Source organism: Fukomys damarensis, unplaced genomic scaffold, assembly GCF_012274545.1.
Source record: "Fukomys damarensis isolate Sample0158 unplaced genomic scaffold, DMR_v1.0_HiC HiC_scaffold_18, whole genome shotgun sequence".
NCBI lineage: Eukaryota > Metazoa > Chordata > Mammalia > Rodentia > Bathyergidae > Fukomys > Fukomys damarensis.
In genome coordinates, this window is record NW_022900930.1 from 15,594,882 (window position 1) to 15,616,364 (window position 21,483).

Here is a 21,483-nt window from a genome sequence, read left to right on the forward strand (position 1 = left end):
TCAGTTTCTATACTGACCTTTTCATCAGGCTCAAGGAATTAATCCATTCCAGAAGGACATATTTAGCATTGGCACGCACTCTGCATTGGCCTACAAGCAGAAAACATCAGGCAGTTCTACAGTTTGAAACAACCCTGTCCAGTGAGCTGAAACTGATCTGATTATCTTCCAGGGACATGTTGGCATCATCGATCTTTTCAGCTAGAAGCAGGGACCAATTTATACCAATATTTCTAATTGGAAGACTAAATATACAGATAATTTTCTGCAGATTGCAAATCAGTGTTGTGTCAGTCGCCCCTCAGGGAAGCTCTTTGATAGGGTAAAGACCGCCTTACTCTGCAAAGGCCTTGGAGATCTCTTGAGAACTCTCTTATGACTACCTCAGATGTGTGTGGCATTGTATTTTCAGGCAGAAGGGAAGAAATGCTTAATTTTACACAATAGGCACTCTTCCTGGGAGCCTGGGGGGAGGATGTTTCCTTGGAAAGAAATTACTACTTACATTTATTGGAGTACCCCAAGAAGTACCCATATCAGTTTTGTGCAAAAGTTCTCATGGCTTGCAATGTGGCTTCCCAGATGGCTGCTGAGACAAGTTTAGTTTGAAAATTTATTCAATCCTGTTTTGAGGGGATGGGGGGGTGCATGTTGTCCATCAGTCTACTTTATCTTTTCTGTCCATATTACCAGATGAGTGACATTTGTCTGCCCCACAGAATGACCCAGAGTCAGCTGATCAAACTGGAGCAGCGAATCAACCTAAAAACCTATGAAGAGAAGTGAAGTACCACTAGCAGCCCTGAGAGGAGAGTGGAGTTCAGTGTAGGGAGTCTTCCAGCACCAATAAATTTAGAAAACACCGAAGTATTGTGGCCTTCCTTGCTTTTGGACAAATTGTTCTAGTAGGAGTCACAAGTTTCACTTATAGGGGTTGTCTATCCGAAACTCTACAGGGTCCTTTGCTCAGTACCTGTCTATGCTCATGGGTATGTTGCTATTCCTGGTACAACAAGAGTGACAATCTGGCTAGTACAGGCTTCATCAGCTGCTTAAATTCCGGTTGGCCTCATCACAGAAGAGTCTTACTGTGCATCTATATGAGTGACCAGATGTTGTAATTAGTGTCCATGAATTAGTGTCTATGAATTATTTCACCATTTCTTGGTGCAAAAGAGAGCCATATTTAGCCTGCCATTCTGTACTTTTCCAACTGACATGTGGAACAGCCAGGCCACTGGAAACAGCCTGTGAGTCAGTGCAAATGTACCAAAGTTCATCGAGGATTACAGCATCCAGAGCTATGAGACTGGCTATGATGCATGCTGACCAGGATGAACCACACTCATTTTCTGCAGAGCGGCTCCTGAAATGACAATTCAGCTCATCCAAACCCGGAGTGAGTCAAGGTGAGGTACACCAGAGGCCTCTGTGAACTGAGGGCTCCCATGAAAGAACAACTCAGCCTCAGGGGGAAGAGAGGGGACATTTGGTTGGCTGCCTGTCTCTATTTTATGTAAAGTTGCTGCTGGGGCCATACTGGCTGCATTTTTCAATGGACTCTTTTCTTTTGACAACCAATCTTGTTGGGCCCTTCTGATGATATCAGTCTTTGATTCTGAAGAGAAATGACCCATCCACAAACGGGAGTAACAGACCAGAAAGTTACAGGTGTGTGGGGGCCACTCATGGCCCACTGGAGTTTGATATTTGAAAAATGACTTCTTCCTCTACAAATTAAGGCATTGACACAATGTGTGATCGGAATGTTCCTGATTAATATTTGTTAACAATTGTTCCTTTTCAAGGACACTGATTGTTAAGCTTGTTTGTTCTTTGGCCCTGCAATAGGGGGAACTCGAAGAGATAGCCAAAGATCTGATGTTGTCTGTAGGAGTCAGGTGCTTCCTGTTGAAGATCTGACATTATCTGTAGGAGTCAGGTGCTTCCTGTTGATGTGCCTTTAAAAGGAGCTGTTTCTGTGAAATAAAGCAGACTTCTCTTGGTCTCCACTCAGGCTTGAGTGTTCTTTCCTTTCTCAATCCTCACTCCCCAACTCAGGCATGTTCATGACGGCTGGACCACCACAAGTGGTGCCCAAACAGGGACCTGAGTATGGAGGGATCCAGTGAAGGACACTGCAGAGAAGAACGAGGCCTCAATGAAAAGGTAAGGAGTGGTGAATTTTCTTGTAAATATTAAAAATGGGAGCTGGCAATAGTTGCATGCTTTCTGTACATATGCTTAAAGATTTATTGAGTGTCAGTGGTGCTAGATTAGGGCACCAGCAATTGTGTAATTTTTTTGAATTTGTGGAAATAGTTTGTCCTTGGTTTCCTGAGGAGGGCACAGTTGATCTGAAAACTTGGAGTAAGGTAGGAAAGTGATTACAAGATTATTGTGCCGCACTTGGGCCTGGTAAAATACCTGTAGATGCTTTTGGCTTATGGATTCTCATCTGAAATAGTTTGGGTCCCAGATTAGAGAGAGAGAGAGAGAGAGAGAGAGAGAGAGAGAGAGAGAGAGAGCGCCAGCCCTAGCCCTCTTTGGTTGCTGTAGCTTCAGGGCCCCTTGAAAGTTAAAAACCTGTTAGGATCAATTCTCAACCTCTTTTGTACCCTGTTCAACTAGGGTTACAACAAGTTTTAAATATTGAGAAAGATTTATCTGGATTTTCCCTTATCTGCCCAGTCTTTGATGCTCAAGATGCTCAGGAAAACCCTGTTCATCAAAACAATTAAAATAATTGAAAATGGCTTGTGCCCAATATGGACCAACAGCCCCTTTTACTTTAGCAATGCTTGATTCTCTGACAACTGATACTTTACCTCCTTTTGATTGAAAACAAATAGCTGAAGCTTGCCTGGGGTAGGGGATTTCCTTTTGTGAAAGTTTGAATTTGGAAAACAATGTCAAAAAACAGCAAAATTAAATAGGACACAGAGAGGGTTAAATGCTAATTATGAGATGCTTGCTGCCCCTAAAAGACCCCTACTTTGTTGAGCACTTAAACTTTACAAATCCATAGATGAGTACTTGTTCTTTTTGTTTTGCTTCTGTGTCTTTCTCTTCCTGTTAATGTCTAACAATTGTTAATTGACAACTTGCGATCTGGATCATTTTGAAGACCCAGAGATCCAGGCAGACTTGCTAATGGACTATGTGCTGTAGGGGCTGGGAGATGTCCCAAACCCCCTTGGTCAGGACACGTTGTTTTGGTCTCAAAAAAATTTATATATATGAAACTGCTCGCAAGACCTCTGGTTCTACTTTCAGTTTGGTTTTCGTAAGCCTTTGTCTTACATTCTGTTTGACCTCTTTTTCTCCCTTGTTTGTCTGTTTGCTTTTATTGAATTTTCTGATAAAATGGGAGGGAGCTCATCTACCCCCCTCACCTTGATTTTAAACCATTTCCAGGAGGTCTGTCAGACTACAGCTGCCCTTGGACTCCACATAACTAAGAAAGAGATTTCAAAACAACCCAGCCTAGGAGTTGATCAAACTGCTCTGTGACAGTCAGTTGCTAGTAAAAACTATTTTGTTTTAGTAACACTTCTTGTGCTATACAAATTCTTGAACTGTGATTATAGGGTTAACTTCCTCTTTTTTAAAAACTCAAGGTTAATACTGTTCTATTGGCAGCCAAATTTTACCAAGACCTGGCATGTAAAGGTACAAGATCCCAGTAATGAATGTAACTGTACTGTCTACCTAGAATGTACCAATAAATTCAATTTAAAATTTTAAAAAAATTTAAGATGTAACAATCTGAAAACAGAAAAAGGACACTTTAAGCTGAAGTTTGTTATAGAAGGTTAAAAGTAAATGAGACAGATAAATATTAGGAAAGCTATAAGTAAGAGTTATACTTTTGACGTGAAAGGTTTTTGTATGTTCGTCTTGTTAAAAACAGGCAAAGAAAGATATACAAGACCAGAAGGCCTCTAAGTATGTAGAGAGGGGTGTGGAAATGATTTATTTATGTTTGCTTGTTGGTTTCAAGTTTGTTATAAAAGGTTTGCATTTACAGTCAAGAAGAGCTTTCCTTCCTTTAACCGTAATTCTACAAGAGATTTTTGTGAATTTTGACCTGCAAAAGTTTTGACTAGTCCTAAGTAAAAGATTTTTATAATTCATTTGGCCAAAACCATCTGAGTGCACTCTAGTTTAAATTGTCTTATATGTTTGTCTGTCTAAATGTTCAATAGTGTTTGTCCAATTATGTTTTTGATCAAAATGACGTCAAATGCTGATAGATTGTTGATTTCTACAACCTGGTTTTATAGGATTAAATAAAAAAACTTAAAACATAAAAGATAATTAAATATAAACCTTTAAGTTTGGGTACACTCCTGTTGGTAAATAAAGAAACAGCTGCTCAGAAAGTTTATTCTGGTCTTTGATCACTAGTGGGAGCTGCCCCAATGATTTTCATGGCCTTGTGGAAATATTTGCCTTTTTGAATACGTTGTTAAAAATATTTTAACTCGTTATCATCAAAAGGCTGAATTCTATATACGTTATTGTAACATGTTTATGATTATCTTCAAAATATATTTTCTGAAAAAAAGGGGGGGATCCTGTTGATACAAAGCTACATTACAGGACATAAGATTTCATATAATTATAATAATTATTATTGCTACTTTTCTGGTGTGCAAAATGTATTCATATTGCTTGGCCATTCAGGTTTTCCAGCATATTGTTTATGATAATAACCTTTTGGTCCAGGCATTCTCCCTTCTCTTCTGCTCAATCTACTTATAGTTACAGGTACATTTATAGACCCACCACTATCCCTGAACAGCTTGAAGGTGGGTTTCCACTGAGGAGACAGGATTGGGATCCCAACACTGAAACAGCAGAGAAAATTCCAGGATATGTCTCGGTGCACAAGCAGAAATTTCATTCCAAAAAGCAAAAAGTGGCCCTTCTTTATCCAGAACAATGATTTAATGGGACTGATGAACCTCCACAGTTCTTAATACTACAATTTTGTGGAAAAGATGTTATGTTGCTATACCTCAGGAAAGGTTATTTAATGACACATCTTGAAAGTTTTTGGACTTTCACTTGGAAATTCCATAGACTTAAGCTTATCTGAAGGACTTTGGTGGACAGATTCAGGTTTTCCTCAAACCAACATTTGGAAACTTGCTGCTGCATTGGGAGAAATACATTTATGGTCAGATGTCAAAGTTACTAGCCTTAGTTTCAATGTTTTTGGCATAGGGGCCTCTAATATGTGAAATACCATAAATACTGTGTTATCTCAAGTCAAAGAACAAAAGAAAAAGATGTCTTGTGTTAATGCTCCTTATATGTTATTAGTAGGAAATATAGAAAATGTTTATGAAACTGATAATGAATATAATATCAGCTATCTTAATTGTAAATTGACCAATTGTATATTGTCAGAGATGATGACTTCCTTTCATTCTGTGCCCTTTGTAATGATGACTGTAAAAAAATTAATGAGTCCTTGTATGAGGATCAAGGGTTACAAATGTTGATGGAGGTAGAGAAAGCTATATGTGAAGCCTCCACAACCTGTAGTATAACCCTTGCAGAGGCTGGTAGTCAAAGACAGGTAAGAGAATTGTGGAAAAATATCCATGAGTATTAAACTTGTCATGGCTTGATGATGGATAAGGGATTTCTCTGGACATTTCTCACCTAAGACAGGCACAGTCTTTCTGCTGAGCTGGGAAAGTCCCTGCTCTGAATAAAAAGGGGAAATGTGGGGGCCAATCATGGCCCACTGGAGTTTGACATTTAAAAAATGAAGTCTTCCTCTACAAATTAAGGCATTAACACAATTTGCCATCAGAATGTTCCTGATTAACATTTGTTAACAGTTGTTCCTTTTCAAGGACACTGATTGTTAAGCTTGTTTGTTCTTTGACCCTGCAACGGGAGGAACTCAAAGAGATAGCCAAAGATCTGACCTTGTCTGCAGGAGTCAGGTGCTTCCTGTTGATAGCCAAAGATTTGATGTTGTCTGTAGGATTCAGGTGCTTCCTGTTAAAGATCTGATATTATCTGTAGGAGTCAGGTGCTTCCTGTTGATGTACCTTTAAAAGGAGCTGTTTCTGTGAAATAAATCAGACTTCTCTTGGTCTCCACTCAGGCTTGAGTGTTCTTTCCTTTCTCAGTCCTCACTCCCCAACTCAGGCATGTTAGTGATGTGATGGCTCGACTGCCACACAGGAGCCTGTAGATTTTATGTTTCACTTCAATAAGAGACAGTAACTACTTTATAAAGGTTTATGCCTGATAGTCTTGTCAATGAGATAAGATCAAAACCCTAAGAAATCTCTGGATGGAGTCAGCTTGTCTTTGCCAGTGGCTTAAAGTAGTGAAGTTACTGGACACCAAAAGCAGATTTTAAGGTTGTGGGACCCCAAAATGGAGCACGTATCTCTGTGCTGGAAAGCTTCCAGTGATAAGTCATGGTTGGGCTCTATTCAAATGTGGTGATTTGTGTTAGCTAATTTAAAGGACCAAAGCGAATGCCCAAGAGATGCATTCTGTCTTTAGTTCTTGAAGAGCTCAGTGAGCTGCTAGGCTTCCTTTTGGTGTCAGAGTTTGAAACTATAGTAGTTTTTCCTCAATTGTAAGAGGGTTGAGCATTGCAAATCCACCCACATAGTTCCAGAAAACTTTACTTGGTAAGCAGTCTCCAAGTTTCCAGTTTAGTTTATTTTGCTGGAGGACAATACACTGTCATGGCACTGAGGATGAGCATTTGGCTTTGATAACATTATTCATGCAGTGAGAGCTTTGGAGATTAGAGGATTGATGAACTTGGGATAAATCCTGATTTACTCACTAGTGGCAATGTCAGGAAAGTTTATATAACTCTGGGGAAGAACTTTCCCCATACTTGGGAGAACTTACTACATTAATGTGATCGAATTGGGATCCCTTGGTGCCAATGGTATTGCACAATAGGTATTGGCAGTGCATGAGACCCTACACTAAGTGCTATGAATCTAAGTGATGAATTCGATGGCTTGTGATGGCTTCCACTGCCGAGTCTGTGGGGATAATAACTGAATTCAATTGGTGTTTGAATTTACCACGAACCTCCAGGTGTTATTAGTTTTTCACTGACTGAAAAGCTGTTATAATTAGCTATTGCATCTCTTACTGTCTTTTCTGCCTTTAAATCCTTCAAGGCTGTGACTTTTTTGTGCCTTTCTAAGATGCCATACTATTTCTGTTAGGTCACCTCAGAGAGGACAGGGATACAAGGCAGGGAGCAATTTTCATGTCCCACTAGCAGTTCTCTACACATGGCTTTTCCTGTGAAGTGTACCTTGCTCCTGCCTCTATGGGCCAAGAAAGTACAATCCTATAACACATCTAGCTCTACTGTATATTCTTACATAGAAGCACCAACAACAGAAAGTTAAAAAGACCCATAAGGTCATACTGACTTCCTTTATGCACTGTGAACTTGGTCCAAGGCCGATTAGTTAAATATATGCACAATCTGGGCCAAGAAAGTACAATCCTATAACACATCTAGCTCTACTGTATATTCTTACATAGAAGCACCAACAACAGAAAGTTAAAAAGACCCATAAGGTCATACTGACTTCCTTTATGCACTGTGAACTTGGTCCAAGGCCGATTAGTTAAATATATGCACAATCTGGGCCAAGAAAGTACAATCCTATAACACATCTAGCTCTACTGTATATTCTTACATAGAAGCACCAACAACAGAAAGTTAAAAAGACCCATAAGGTCATACTGACTTCCTTTATGCACTGTGAACTTGGTCCAAGGCCGATTAGTTAAATATATGCACAATCTGGGCCAAGAAAGTACAATCCTATAACACATCTAGCTCTACTGTATATTCTTACATAGAAGCACCAACAACAGAAAGTTAAAAAGACCCATAAGGTCATACTGACTTCCTTTATGCACTGTGAACTTGGTCCAAGGCCGATTAGTTAAATATATGCACAATCTGGGCCAAGAAAGTACAATCCTATAACACATCTAGCTCTACTGTATATTCTTACATAGAAGCACCAACAACAGAAAGTTAAAAAGACCCATAAGGTCATACTGACTTCCTTTATGCACTGTGAACTTGGTCCAAGGCCGATTAGTTAAATATATGCACAATCTCCACAAGTGAGCTCCCAGAGGATAATGTCCAAGGATTACATTCCCCAAAATCCACTAAAGTTTTGAATCTTTCCTGTTTTCAAAATTATCAAACATACACTGATGGGTGGGAATTGCCTTTAATTCCACCTAGGCAATAAGGATGCTTTAACTCCACCTCAAATTTTCTCTCTCCTGAGGGTAGAGGAGTGGAGGATTGGAGATGCCAAGACTCAGGTGGGGTGTGGCTGAGAAAGGGAAGTTTTACAACTCGTTTTTTTCCAGCCCATACTACAGCATCTGCTAACTTACCAACTATAGAATGTACAAACTTTACAGGTGCCTTCTCAGTAGTTTCTGTAAACATATACATTCATGGCACAGCTATAATAAAAACATTCATTTATAAACACAAGAAATATGCAAAAATTTGTTAATTATTCAATGTACCATTACTGGCTTCTCTTTGTCTTTATCTTCTAAGATTTTAGCACACTTTGCCTCCAGACAATATAGCTGAAGACTACTCTAGTGATTTTATTATCTACCCAAAAAATATTTATTGTGCTCTTCTTACCTTTCTGACACTATTCTAACCACTGAGGTTAAAACAAAACTGAGAAGTCTTATTCTCAAACATTATCCATTCTGAGGAGATGACTGAAATATACAAAGAAGTAAATACTGGGCTAAATGTGATGGAGAAAAATAAACTAAGGCAAAGGAAAAGGGGCACTGAACCAGGGTCATAATACCATTTCATAAAGTGGTTATGGATGCTCTCTCTGACAGGGTGATGGTTGAGTGGCACTTGAGGTACTTCGAAGTGAGCAGTTTCAGTGGCTCTCCCAGGCAGAGAGAACCACAATGAAAGGTTGTAGCACCTGAGCTTGCTTGGTGTTTTGGAGCCCTAGCTAAAAGAGCAGAGTAGCTTGAGCACAGTGGAGACTGAGTCAAATGGTGAGAAAGGCAATTAAGGAAGTTGCATGAGACGGAGGAAAGGCACAGCACAGAAGACATTTGGTGGAGTGAAAACTGTTGAAAAGGCTTTCAAATTTTATTCTCAATGAAAAGTCTATTATACATTTTGGTCCTCATTTACATTTTTAGTTTCTCACACCAGAGAAACAATTCACTATTTACACATGTGTGTCCTACTTAGTTTACTTAAGAGTATGGCCTCATTGTGCATCCATATAGCTAGAAATGTCTCTAGTTTATCATTCTTTATGGCTGAGTAGTATTCTGGGGAAGGGGAAGTGGGGGATGGGGAAAGGAAAGGAAAAAAGGGAAAGAAAAAAATATGAAAAAAGGAGAAAGAGAAATAGTTTTTGTAAGTAGAGAGGGGTGGAGTAGTTGAAGAGAGGGCAGGGGAATGGAGGAAAAATAAGAACCAAGATATGTCACGTTTAGGTTCAAATTTCCAATGATGAGTGTCATCATATTGTATACCTAAAATGTAACAATAAACTTAATGAATGAAATAAAAGTCAATTGGTTTTTTTTGCAGAAAAATAACGTGACACTAATATTTTAAAAGAATTCAGAAGGTTTTAAGAGGATAAGCAAACTATGTGGATATGTGCAGTGAGGATGGGGAAACAGGAGCAAAAATATGGAAGTGGGTAATGGTGGTTTAAATGAAGGATATGGCAGAGGGAGAGGGATTCCTGATGGTTTGGATATGAGAGAAAAAGGGGGACTCGTGGATGATCCTAGATCACCTTTCCTGAACAGCTGCAACAAAGGTGCTTTCCTGTAATTATACTAATCTCAGGATTATTGTTAGAATTGAGGTGGGAGATGTGGAGTAAGGAATCAATTGTTTCGTTTTAGACGTGCAAATTTTGAGGCATCTCACTGATATTTAAGTGAGGCTCTTTAGTCTGAAGTGAGGATGTGACCATGGAGATCATAGGAGAGATGCAGAGAGGAGACAGAATGTTTGAGCCATTTGTTTTTGTGTGTATTGAAAGCATGTACGAGAGTCATAAACTAGGAGAGCTATGTAAACAGAGCCCCAAGAGGAGTCGGAGCCCTGAGGGCCCTCAGACCTGAGCCTTTAGAATCTAAGAAAGCACCAGCTCTGGAGACGGAGGGTGGAAATGAGCAATGAAGTTGGACACAACAGTGTTCTGTAAGCCACATGGAAAAAATGCTTGGAAAAGGAAAGAACTGGCCCCCAGATCACTTGTTAAATGATGGTTGAAGGTCTAGTAAATTATGGAGCGCCTACTACTTAGTTGATTAGCAGAGAGCTATTTTGAGTTGCCAGGTCAAGAACAAGTGCATTGAGGATCTTGGGCAAAAAGTTGACTAACGTTAGTTTGAGAAAATATGAATATTTGAAAAGAGTGAACTTAGGCAATTCTTTAAATTTTCTTTTCTGTTAAAGATGCAAAGGAATGGGGTATTAATTAGAAGAGTACATAGACCCAAGTGATTATCTATCTACCTGTTATCTATCTTTGAATGATAGATATACTTTTTCTATAATAATTCAAGGAGAGAGGAAGAATTTCTAGAGAAATGCTGTATCCTGAGCTGAGTGAGAGAGGATGGGATAAACAGCTCAAGTGGAGCCACCAGCCTAGGAGAAGAAAGAGGAACACTGTTCCATGCTGAACGGTAAGGGAAACAAGACAAATGCTGCCAGTGGTGGAAACCTGTGGAAGTTTTCTTCTAATTAACTCGATTTTCTACGTGAAACAGGAAACAGAGATTATCGGGCCAGAATGAGAAGGGGAGACCAAGTGTTGGAGGTTTGAGGCAAAAAGACCATTTGGCATTTTTTGCATGGGGGACTGTAAGAGGAATGAGACTAGGAAAGTATATCACAACTGTCAGGAAGCACTTGGGTTTAAATTGACAGTCATCTGAGTGGCACTGCGTGTGTTTCCTCTGCCATCTTCAGCTGCCTGGTTGCAGGTACAAAGTAGGCAAAGGCTTCCTACTTTCTTTTTTAAAATACCTACGGGCTTTAGAATATTGGGAAGAAATGAGCCGGCAAAGAGAGCCCCCTGGGGCCTAGGGATAAGGTTAGAGAATGAGTCCATATATGGTATTCTTCAATTTATAAACTTCCTTTCATGCGAGGGAACAAATATTTCTAATCCCATCACCCCAATGTAATGATAATGTGCCTTCCAGACTTCACTCAGAGCTCATCCTGCTGCCTTCTGACTCAGAGGGAATATTTCATGATGTAAACCTGTTAGGCACTCTTGTTTTTTGTCATCTTTAGTTTTTACAAAAGCCCTATGATGAAAATATGTGTGTTGCAAATTCTATTTAATTGAAAAACAACAGATAAGGGTAAGAAAGGTGAGATGTCTCACTCGACGTCATACACGTTGTAGGATCTAAATACAAATCCAGGGTTCTTGTACTCAAAATCCATGGACATAACCACTGCATATCCAGTCCTTCCCAAATATCAGCATAGCAAGTTAGATTTCAGCCCTATTTTGTATTTCTCACTGTTATAATATATAGTCTAATTTTCACCTAGTAAAGTTGTCCGTATAGTAGATAGAGCTGGAGTTATGTTTGTATTTCAGAAAAAGTATAGTTTTCTTCTTCCCTGCCAGGAAACATTTTTCCCTGTTTAAAAATAAATTACTTCCACTCTTATCCGAGGCTTTCAAAAGTCTTACTGCTTAGCAGCTATTCACCCCTCAGGTGTTCAGAATCTTGCCTGAAAGGCCCAGAATGCAGGTGAGAAAAGAGACCGGTCAGGGAGGTTCACATTAAAGGCATACTTACCAAAATTACATGTTTGAATTAGATAATTTTGCAAAGATATATTTAAAGTCAGTGTTCTGTCTTTTAAATTGCATTCCCTGTTTGAAGGGAATAAAAAACTTAACTGTAAAAATTCACATTGAAGAATATAACTAAAAACATCCTGTTAGATCTAGCTGGTAAGATTCCCAAAAGTCGGAAGGGCAATCATGCAATTTTTATAAATAATGTCTAGCAAGCTGATCTGGATTCATTAATGCCTGGTGACTTGGCTGGATTCTGAGCTCCTTCTTGAATTCAGAGGCAAAAATGTCCATGACAAAGTTGCTTTGCAAGGGAAGACAGAAACGAATATTACTATGTCCGCAAGAGACTAATAAAATCAGAACTAAAATTATTCTAGACAGTTCACAAGGCAGTTATCCACTCCCCCGTTACCACAAAGAGAGGCATTTATTGAGGATATTGAATGAGTTTCACCATCTGTGTGTCAGAGCATCCAAGATGGCCAGCTTCAGGCTTTCTTTCTAGACCTTCCTCTTGTTAATATCACCATATATTATGTAATCCACACACACACACACACACACACACACAGAGTGAACATATAAACAAGTAGTGTGTTCTATGCAACTGTTATGTAACTTGTCAGTGTGACTTGCTGGCTTTGTGTCATATTGTATATAAGGGAGTGGGCCTTTCCACAGCTGTGCCCCAAGTCACTGAGATATTCAAGGTTTCTCAGACCTCCCTGCAGCCCTGCTTCTCTTCTTTGTTCTGCCCAAATCTGAAGTGAACCTTCCTGGTTTGGATGGTTTCAGACACTGCCTCTTACACCTTTCAGGGGTTCTAATGCTTGTTTACTAACTTTTGAGGGATACATTTTTATGATTTTGCTTGTCCTCTAAACTCACATTTTTTTGGTGGCATGCGGCTGTTTGGGAGTGAGAAGGAGAGTTTGAAGAAGGGAAAATGGAGAGTTGTGTGTCTATTAAATAAATTATATTTGTTATGAAAAGCTTGCAGAGTATGTTGTAGGAACATTGCAGTGTGCTGCTATTTTTTAAATAAATTTTCGTTAATATCTGCAAGAAATTTTTAAAAAATGATATGCCCAGTTATGTATCTTGTGATTTTCAGTAAATGTGGCAGCTCAGTGTCTGTCTGCAGGTGGTCAAATAAATGGGAGCAGAATGATGGCAGGTGACCTGATTAAGAATAATTCCTAGAGGGGCTCCAAGTGGCTTGAACCCCAGTACCACAAAATAAAAGTTAGAGAAATAGGAGATGTTGGGTCGGGGATTTAGCTCAGTGGTTCGGTGGCCTGCCTTGCAAGCGCAAGGTCTCCAGTTCAATCCCCGGTACCAAAAGAAAAAAAAAAAAAGAGGAGATGCTGAAAGCACAAGGAAGATTGCAAAGGAGCTGAGGGAGGCTGGTGTGTTGATCCCCGTACCTAGGGAAATACATCTTCACTATGTTCTGGTGAGGTTCAAATCTTGCAAGAGAACCAACCTTCCAATGAAAATGAGCACCTCAGTTGGGTGTGGTGACGCATGCCTCTAATCCAAGCACTCTGGGAGGCTGAAGCAGGAGGATGAAAAGTTTGAGCAAGTTAGCTAGGATATATCTCCAGATAGATAGATAGATAGATAGATAGATAGATAGATAGCTAGCTAGCTAGCTAGCTTGGTGTGAAGTCCTGGGTTCGATCACCAATATCACACACACAAAAAAGTGGAACACTTCCCATTATGGCAAGACATTTGTGATGGCTTGTGGCATGAGTATAAATGGGTAACATTGTTCAAGATTTGAATTAACAAAGATCATGAAAAAGATCATGTTGACTGAGGACTTTGAAACAGGTCAGAGGACTCAGGATTCTTGCAACAAGACACTGCCAGCTCAAATGAATTTGCTTTAAAGCTTTTAGTCCTTCCTATCTGCTTCCTAAGACTTCATTCACCTCTGATCTCCAGCTCTCCTTAGAAAAGAATGTTTGGTAATACCTGCATGACAATACCAGAGCCTGAAAACCAAAGTACTCAAAGGAACTCTTATATCACCCATGTTTTGTGGAAAACACATCATAGACCAGAATGAGTGGTTTCTGTGTCTCAGATATGACAGAAGATTCACTAGCATAGTTTGATCACACTGGGGAGTGAAAGGGTGTTACAGGAGACACATGATTCAGACCCACAATGAGGGCACATAATTAGCTCTTTCCTTCTCTTTTGTCAAAATTCATGATCTCTCATTGATAGTTATAAATTCAAAGGAATATCAAGAAAGCGCAAGTAGCTAAGCATATACTATATCCATTTACACCCTGCTTTTCAGAACAGGATTTAAAAATGATTGTACACATTTTATGTTTCATATTTTAAAATAAAATGTATCATTAAAATAATATTAATAATAGTAAATGACCAGTTGTCTGTGGTTCTCAAGGAAATTCCACTAACACTGAGATATCCCTTGTCAAAGATTATTTATACATACTGTAATATGGGAAGACATGTGGATATTTGCAACATCTTTGTAGAGATTATTTCTTTACCCATGTTTATCTAACATGTAGTACCTTTTAGATTGTAGGGAAGAATCTGACCTTTTGAACCGAGGTTGGACATTTTACTGAACTTCAAAATTAAGAGAATTGTGAAGGTGCTGGGAACAGAAAAGTGAGGGAGACAGAGAGAGAGAACGAGAGAGAGAGAGTAAACAAGTGCTCTCTGCTGTCTCTTCCATGATGAGAGCCCCACTCATGGCGAACCCATTTAAACTGCCCAAGGGCACATTGAGGCCATGCTCTTAAGTGAAATAAATAAGACACACAAGTATAAATGCCGAATAGCTTCTCTGGTGTGAAAAACTGAAAGTGTGAATAAAGTCCAAATTGTATAACTGACAATGTGAAATAGGAAGAAAAGGGCTAAAGGTGTAGGGGAAGTGGGAAGGGTAGGGACAAGGAAATACGGGAAAAGAAAACAATGTGAGGGGAAAAATTTGAAACAAAGTGTTTGTTAATGGGGAGCGGGGAGAGGGTGAAGGGAGGGCAGGGGAATGGGGAAAAATGAGAACCAAGATCTGTAATGTAAAGGTTCAAGATCCCAATGATAAATGTAACTGTACTGTATACTTAAAAAATACCAATGAACTCAATGAAAAATTAAAATAAAATAAACTTCCCAAAGGCTTCCCCTCCAATAACCAAAACTTTGACAAATAAAGTTTCAAAAGGCCAATTTTATGGAATCTCTCCACAGCAGATATCACTCAGAGCCCAGGATTTTTTCTAAAAGGAATGAATATAAGCATCCAGAAGATTTCTTGCCTTTGGGGAGTTGCTCAGGTATGAACTACATATTATACCCATTCCTAAGGCCACTTCTAATGCCAAATAAACAGCTTGCGGCATCTGAGATAATGGTTCCCCCAAAGATATCCACAGCCTAATTCCCTAGTCTGTTTCATTATGTGGCAGAAAAGACATTGCAGATAGGATTAAGGATCTTGAGGTGAGAAGATTATTCAGAATTATCCAGGTGGAACAGTACAATCACAAGGATGCTTGGTGGGAGACTGGAGGATCAGGGTGAGAAAGAGGAAAGAAGGGATGATAGAAACAGGTTGGAGTGACCTGGAGCCCTGAGCCAAGGAATTCAGGTGGGCTTCAGAGGTGGCACAGACAGGAATATGTATTCTTCCCAGATATTCTAGAAAGAACAGAACTCTGCTAACATGACGATAGTCCACTGAAGCCAATCTTAGACGTCTGACCTCCAAACTACAGTATATTAAATGTCATGGCCCTTTGTCACAAGAGCAACAAGAAACTCCTATTTTGGTAGAAATGGGGTATTTTTGTGGTTAAGGTGGAGTGTCATCTTGACCCTTTGGGGGTGCACCTCCGGAGGACTGGTGGAGCAGCCTTCTGGGCGGGTCGAGGAGATGTGCTCTCTCTCCTCTTACTCTCAGCTGCCATTCTGCTTCTTTGCTGCTGTGAGCTAAGCAGCTTTGATCCATCATACCCTTCTTCCATGAAGTCCTGCCCTGGAGTGAGCCCACTCTGGCCTGAAAACCTCCAAAGCCTTGAGCCAAATTGCAGCTCTCCTCCTTGGGTGTCGGGCATTATATCTCAGGAATGGGGAAGATGACTGCAATATTGTTGTAACAAATACTCAAAATTGTATATATGGGGGCTGGGGCTTTAGCTCAGTGTTTCCACCACCTGCTTCACAAGCTCAAGGACCTGAGTTTGATCCCTGGTACCAAAGAGAAATGGCGTATATGGCTTTGGAATTAGTAAGTGAGCCGAGGTTGGAAAAATATGGAGGAGCTTGGTACAAAAATGTCCAAAGCCCCATACTGGGTCAAGGAAACAGCCCAAACAAAGAAAATTCTGTTTGTGTGGCATGTTTAAAGAAATTGTGAAGTTCACAGAGCACAAGATTTTGGTAAACAAGCAGAAGATATAGAGACACGGAAGAAGTCAAACAAGGAAGGTAATAACTCATGGTAGAAATCATGGTGGTTTTGCTATAGTTGTGGAGGCAAAAGCTTGTGTAGTTCTCAGGACAAGAAGATTGGTAGGACATTCTTGCTAATGGGCTTCCTCTCTTTGTAGACCAAAATCGACAATCCAAATTTTCTTCACAGTAGGGCATGGTTATAATTGCATCCATAGACTACATACAGGGTTAATGAAAAACAACCTTTTTTTTTTTTTTCGGAAATATATCCCTATTGGTTTGTGGTTAGTTTGAGGAGGATTAATCAGATAACAGAATTCTTAGGTAACTCAAATGAAGCATATCTTCTTAAGAAAATGCTACTTGTAAACAAATACTCAAGATTTGGCTAAGTATAGCAGAAAATTGCTAACTGAATTCACACTCAGTGGTCACTGCAGCACTAATATCTAAAAAAATTAATAAGGATATGCAGCTATTGTATGTGCATATGTCACCTGCAAGTGATTGCTGGGTAGAAATAGTATTTACTCTATCCTAGGTAAATGTGTAATTCAGCTCTTAGAACTAGTAAAAATATTTCTTGAGAGAAGATGGAAAAATTTAACACCATAACCAAGTCAATGTTGACATTCTCGCCTGAGTTCTGAAAATTTACCCTTCCTAGGTCAAAGTAATTAATGCTCCAAGTGAGAGGGAGGTGATAATCATTTTTGAATTACTTTGTCTTTTGAAAACATAGTTTCTCTTTCTGGAAAAGTGCTTTTGTGGCTATTTTTGGTCATTCTTTCCCAGGAAAATGAACCAAACCCTAATACAAAATATTGCATCAAAATGTCTTTATTAAAAAAGCCTGTATCTTAGCATGTTTATATTAACATCCCAGTTAGACACATACAAGGCAGTTTAAACCACAGTAAAGTCTGTTAATATTATAAGGCTATAAAATAGCTTTATAAGCCTATATCTAGCACTGTAAACACCTGTAACATCTTTCAACATGTGTTATGATTTCTGAAATAAAGCATTTATAATTAAAGAGAAAGGTCACATTTTAAGCAATTGGAACTGAAGAATTTAATATGACAACAAAATATATTTTTCTTATATCAGATTGAAATGAAGGAAATTTCAGAAGCATAATAGGCTTATTAGGTATATGTAAAAATGTTTACACTAGTATATTTTTTAAGCCTACTATGTGTACTTTTATTAAAGTACTGATTAGTATTACTTTATTGTAGAGATTATGGGTACTTTGTTTTCTTGCCTGCAATAGAAAAAATTTGCATAGCAATTAATTACCATGTTTAGTACAAATTTCCTGTACCTACTAAACATATTCCCTAAGGAGCTTAATATTTGCAGACTATTTCTCTCAAATTTTGGTCCATTATTATTTTAATGCTAAATTTTATTTTAAAGTATGAAACATAATATATGCACAATCTTTTGTAAATGCTATGTTCTGAGAAGCAGGGGGTAAATGGATATAGTTTATCCATAGCTGCTTAAGCCTTCTTGATATTCTTTTGAATTTATAACTATCAATGAGAATTTTTTATATTGGACAAAGAAAGGCTGAGAGGATTGAAAATTGTCTTCCTTCTATATTATTCAATGGTCACTTCTGTCCTTGGAGTTACTCACTGTGTTCACAATCATTCTTTAACACATTTTCCTATTCCCAGGCCAGCCATTGTTACATCTTCCATGAAGCTACAAACATGAAAAATTAGAAACAGTCATATGTCTTCCGTATTTCCCAAGGGTTAGGTTGTCAGAGATAAGTTGGAAATTTGCTGGCCAGCCACCACCAGTTGCTTCTCCATCTTGGACCATTTCTGGACTCAGATGTGTGTTGATGTTGATATTAACCAGTTGCTATTCCTAGAAACTCTGTCTCCTTTCTGAGTTCCGTCACCTGGGTTACTAGCTGTACTTTTAATGGTTCTGAAGCTCTGCAACAAATTATCTTTTCAAAGGGTAAGTTATTTTTTATAGGCTACAAATTATATATATAATTATATGTAAATATATTATCATATATATTTCATATCATGTATAACAATATTATCAGTACTCAACATTCTTTACATTTATCAATGAAGGAGTTGGTGTAGTCTGATGGGAGACATTTTACATTATATTTCCTGTAGATTTTATAATCCTAATCATTTTTAGATACTTATTTTCACAGTTAGAGATTAAACCTAAGGGCTGCTGCATGCGAGGGGAGCACTGTACACTAAGCTATACCACTAACCCTAGAATCCTAATGATTTTAAAATTCTGGTATGCAAAGAATCACTTAAAGAATGTACCTTTTCAAATCACTTAGTTTAAAAAATGCAAATTTTAATTAAATAGCTTTGGCCTAAAGTCTGAGAGTTTGAAGTTCTTACATGTTTCCAGGTGATTCTTCAAACACCTGTTCTCAGAGTTGGGTCCTTGGGCCAAGAAGAGTACCAGTGTCCCCTGGAAACTCGGAAATTCAAATTTTTAGGTTATGCATCAGACCTACTGAATCAGAAATCCTGGGAGTGATACTCAGAAATACATGTTTTAGTAGGTCCTCCAGTGATGGGAGGCAGCTCAGGATCGGGCCACGATCAGGAAGTGTCTTGCCTGCCTCCTGCACTTCCTGACTCTCCTCCCTTTGTGCCGGACTCACCCTACCAAAGTAGACAGCCCAGAGGGCAAGGAAAAGTTCCTTGTTTACTGCAGCCCTAGCTGACCAGGTCCTTGTCTGTCCCTGTTCCCTCCAGTCTGATCAGTCCGAGTCTCAGAATGTATTAGAGCAGCGCATTACCAAGGGCTCCCTGCCCCACCTCTTCCTTTGCGCTTTCCTTCCTCATGCCTTAAGCAGTATGACCCACAGGCTGCGGTGTTCTCTGCTCAGCAGGCGGGGAGGCTACACCCAGGCCCGCTTTAATTCTCTTCTGTTTTCTGCATCTTCCGTGTCCCCCTGAGACCTAGACCCTTGCCACACAGGCATGGCGCAGCATGAGAACTTCTGGTTTAGAGTTACATGTTAAAATATCTCTTCTGCACTGATTTGTTAAATAGAAAATGTAAATATCCTGGTAAAAAATCATTTTGCACACCACGAATTCAAAATATGCCTCATATTCAATCAGTAGCCTACAATGTGGAGTGAACAGAAATTACTTCTAATCTTCAGTTTTGCCAATGGAAACTTGATGCATCCCCAATGACTGCATCCGTCATAAAACTACAGCCAGGTAGGCTGTAACGTCTGACATGATACCCGTAGGTGATCTGATCTCACATGATAGATAGGCGATATGAGGGGCCAAGAAATACAGTGTCCAGAGAACTGATATATTTCCCCTCATTTTTTCAACTACTGGACTATAGGGTTAAATAGGTAAAAATACATCATCTTGTTACCATTCTTTTCTCAGGGGGTGTGGATGCAATACAAAATTTAAAAACAATAATATACCAAAGCTTAGAGTGGCAGGGAAAAATGCAGAAAGGAACTAGATAGAGAATAGCTTAATACAGAAATGAGGGAAGAATAATTAGAGCTTGCTGAGAAGGTCACTTTAGAGGAAGCCTGAAGGAAGTAAAGGGTGATACATGTAGATAAAATGGAGATACAAACAATGTTTTAGGCTAAACCTAAAATCCAGGACAAAGTCCCTAGGGCAGGAGCACAGCACATATGACAAAGGAAGCCTGAAGCTAGTGTGGGTGGGGAGAAGAGAGCAGGGGGCAGCGCCCTGGAGCTGAGGTCAGAGTGGTGACCTAACACTAGGTCAGTATGAGGTCGACGAGGACTGAAGTCTTACTCTTGTGGAAACAAACAAAAGCCACACAACTGAAAACAAGAGAAGCTACTCCTTCGGAACTTGCTTTACAACAAGAGACCCAGCCACCACCAGTTGCATTTACCAGATTTCAGGGTGGGCAGGGTGCTGGGAAAATTTCAGAAATATCCAAAAGGAAGATGTTGGCCTGGGAAGGCTGGAGGCCATCACCTAGAAGTGAAGCATGTTTGGCTTTCTCTGAGTTGGAAGTAGGAGTAAAATACAGGGAAGATCTCAGTCCTTGCCCAAGTCCCAGTCCTTCTGGAACAATTGTGGCGGAATGTATGGCTGGGCCTGCCCAGACTATTTCTACAGAGATTGTTTGTCAGGATTCTATCATCAGATATGGCAGGGACATTGTCCTTTATATACTTAGTTTCTCACTCTGAGGAAAATGAAAGTCACTGAACAAAGGAATGCAATAAATTGTGATTTCTGACATGATAACTCAGGCTGTTATTTGGAGAATAAGTGGGAGGGAAGCAAGAACATCTGTTCTGGGTTAATACTGGCACGATGTGATCCTACCTGGGATCAGAGTGCTGTTGGTGGAGGTGTGAGCAGTGGTCAAACAGAGAAAAGCAGATTCAACAAGATTTGTTGGCACGCAGAATATGAGGAGTGGAGGACTATAAAGAATTTGGATGGCATGAGTATAAAAGATAGAGGAGCTACCACCTGAGATGGTAGCATGTAGGGAGACATGTAGGGAGGAGGTTTGTGGTAGGGAAGAAAGGGAGTTCAGTTTTGGAAAGATTACACTTTAGAAACAGTAATTCCCAAACTGAAACATTCAAGTTCTGAACTTTCACAGATATGAACGGATCTCACAATCTGAACATTCGCAGATGCAAACAAATCACGCAAGTAGCTCACGTGTCTGCTCTTAGGTGCTTACTGTACAACAGCACTCAGAGCCCAGGGAGCAATGGTTACAATAGTGTGTGTGTGTGTGTGTGTGTGTGTGTGTGTGTGAGTGTGTGTATTTGGGGTTAACGCTTTACATTGTATACTCGTGTCAACGATGTATAAGACTTACTTTGTCAAATTTATGGATGAATCTAATTTACAAACATTTTCCTAGAAGAGAACTTGTTCATAAATCAGGGACTTGCTATGACTATGAAGCAGTTGAGTAATCCCATAAAGAAAGGAGTTGCGGCCCGGGGATTTACCTCAGTGGTTCCACCTACCTCACAAGCGCAAGGACCGGAGTTCGGTTCCCAGTACCAAAAAAGAAAGGAGTTCTATAAAAAGAGCTTCAGAGAGAAGTGTGGATGGCATGTAAACTTCGGATG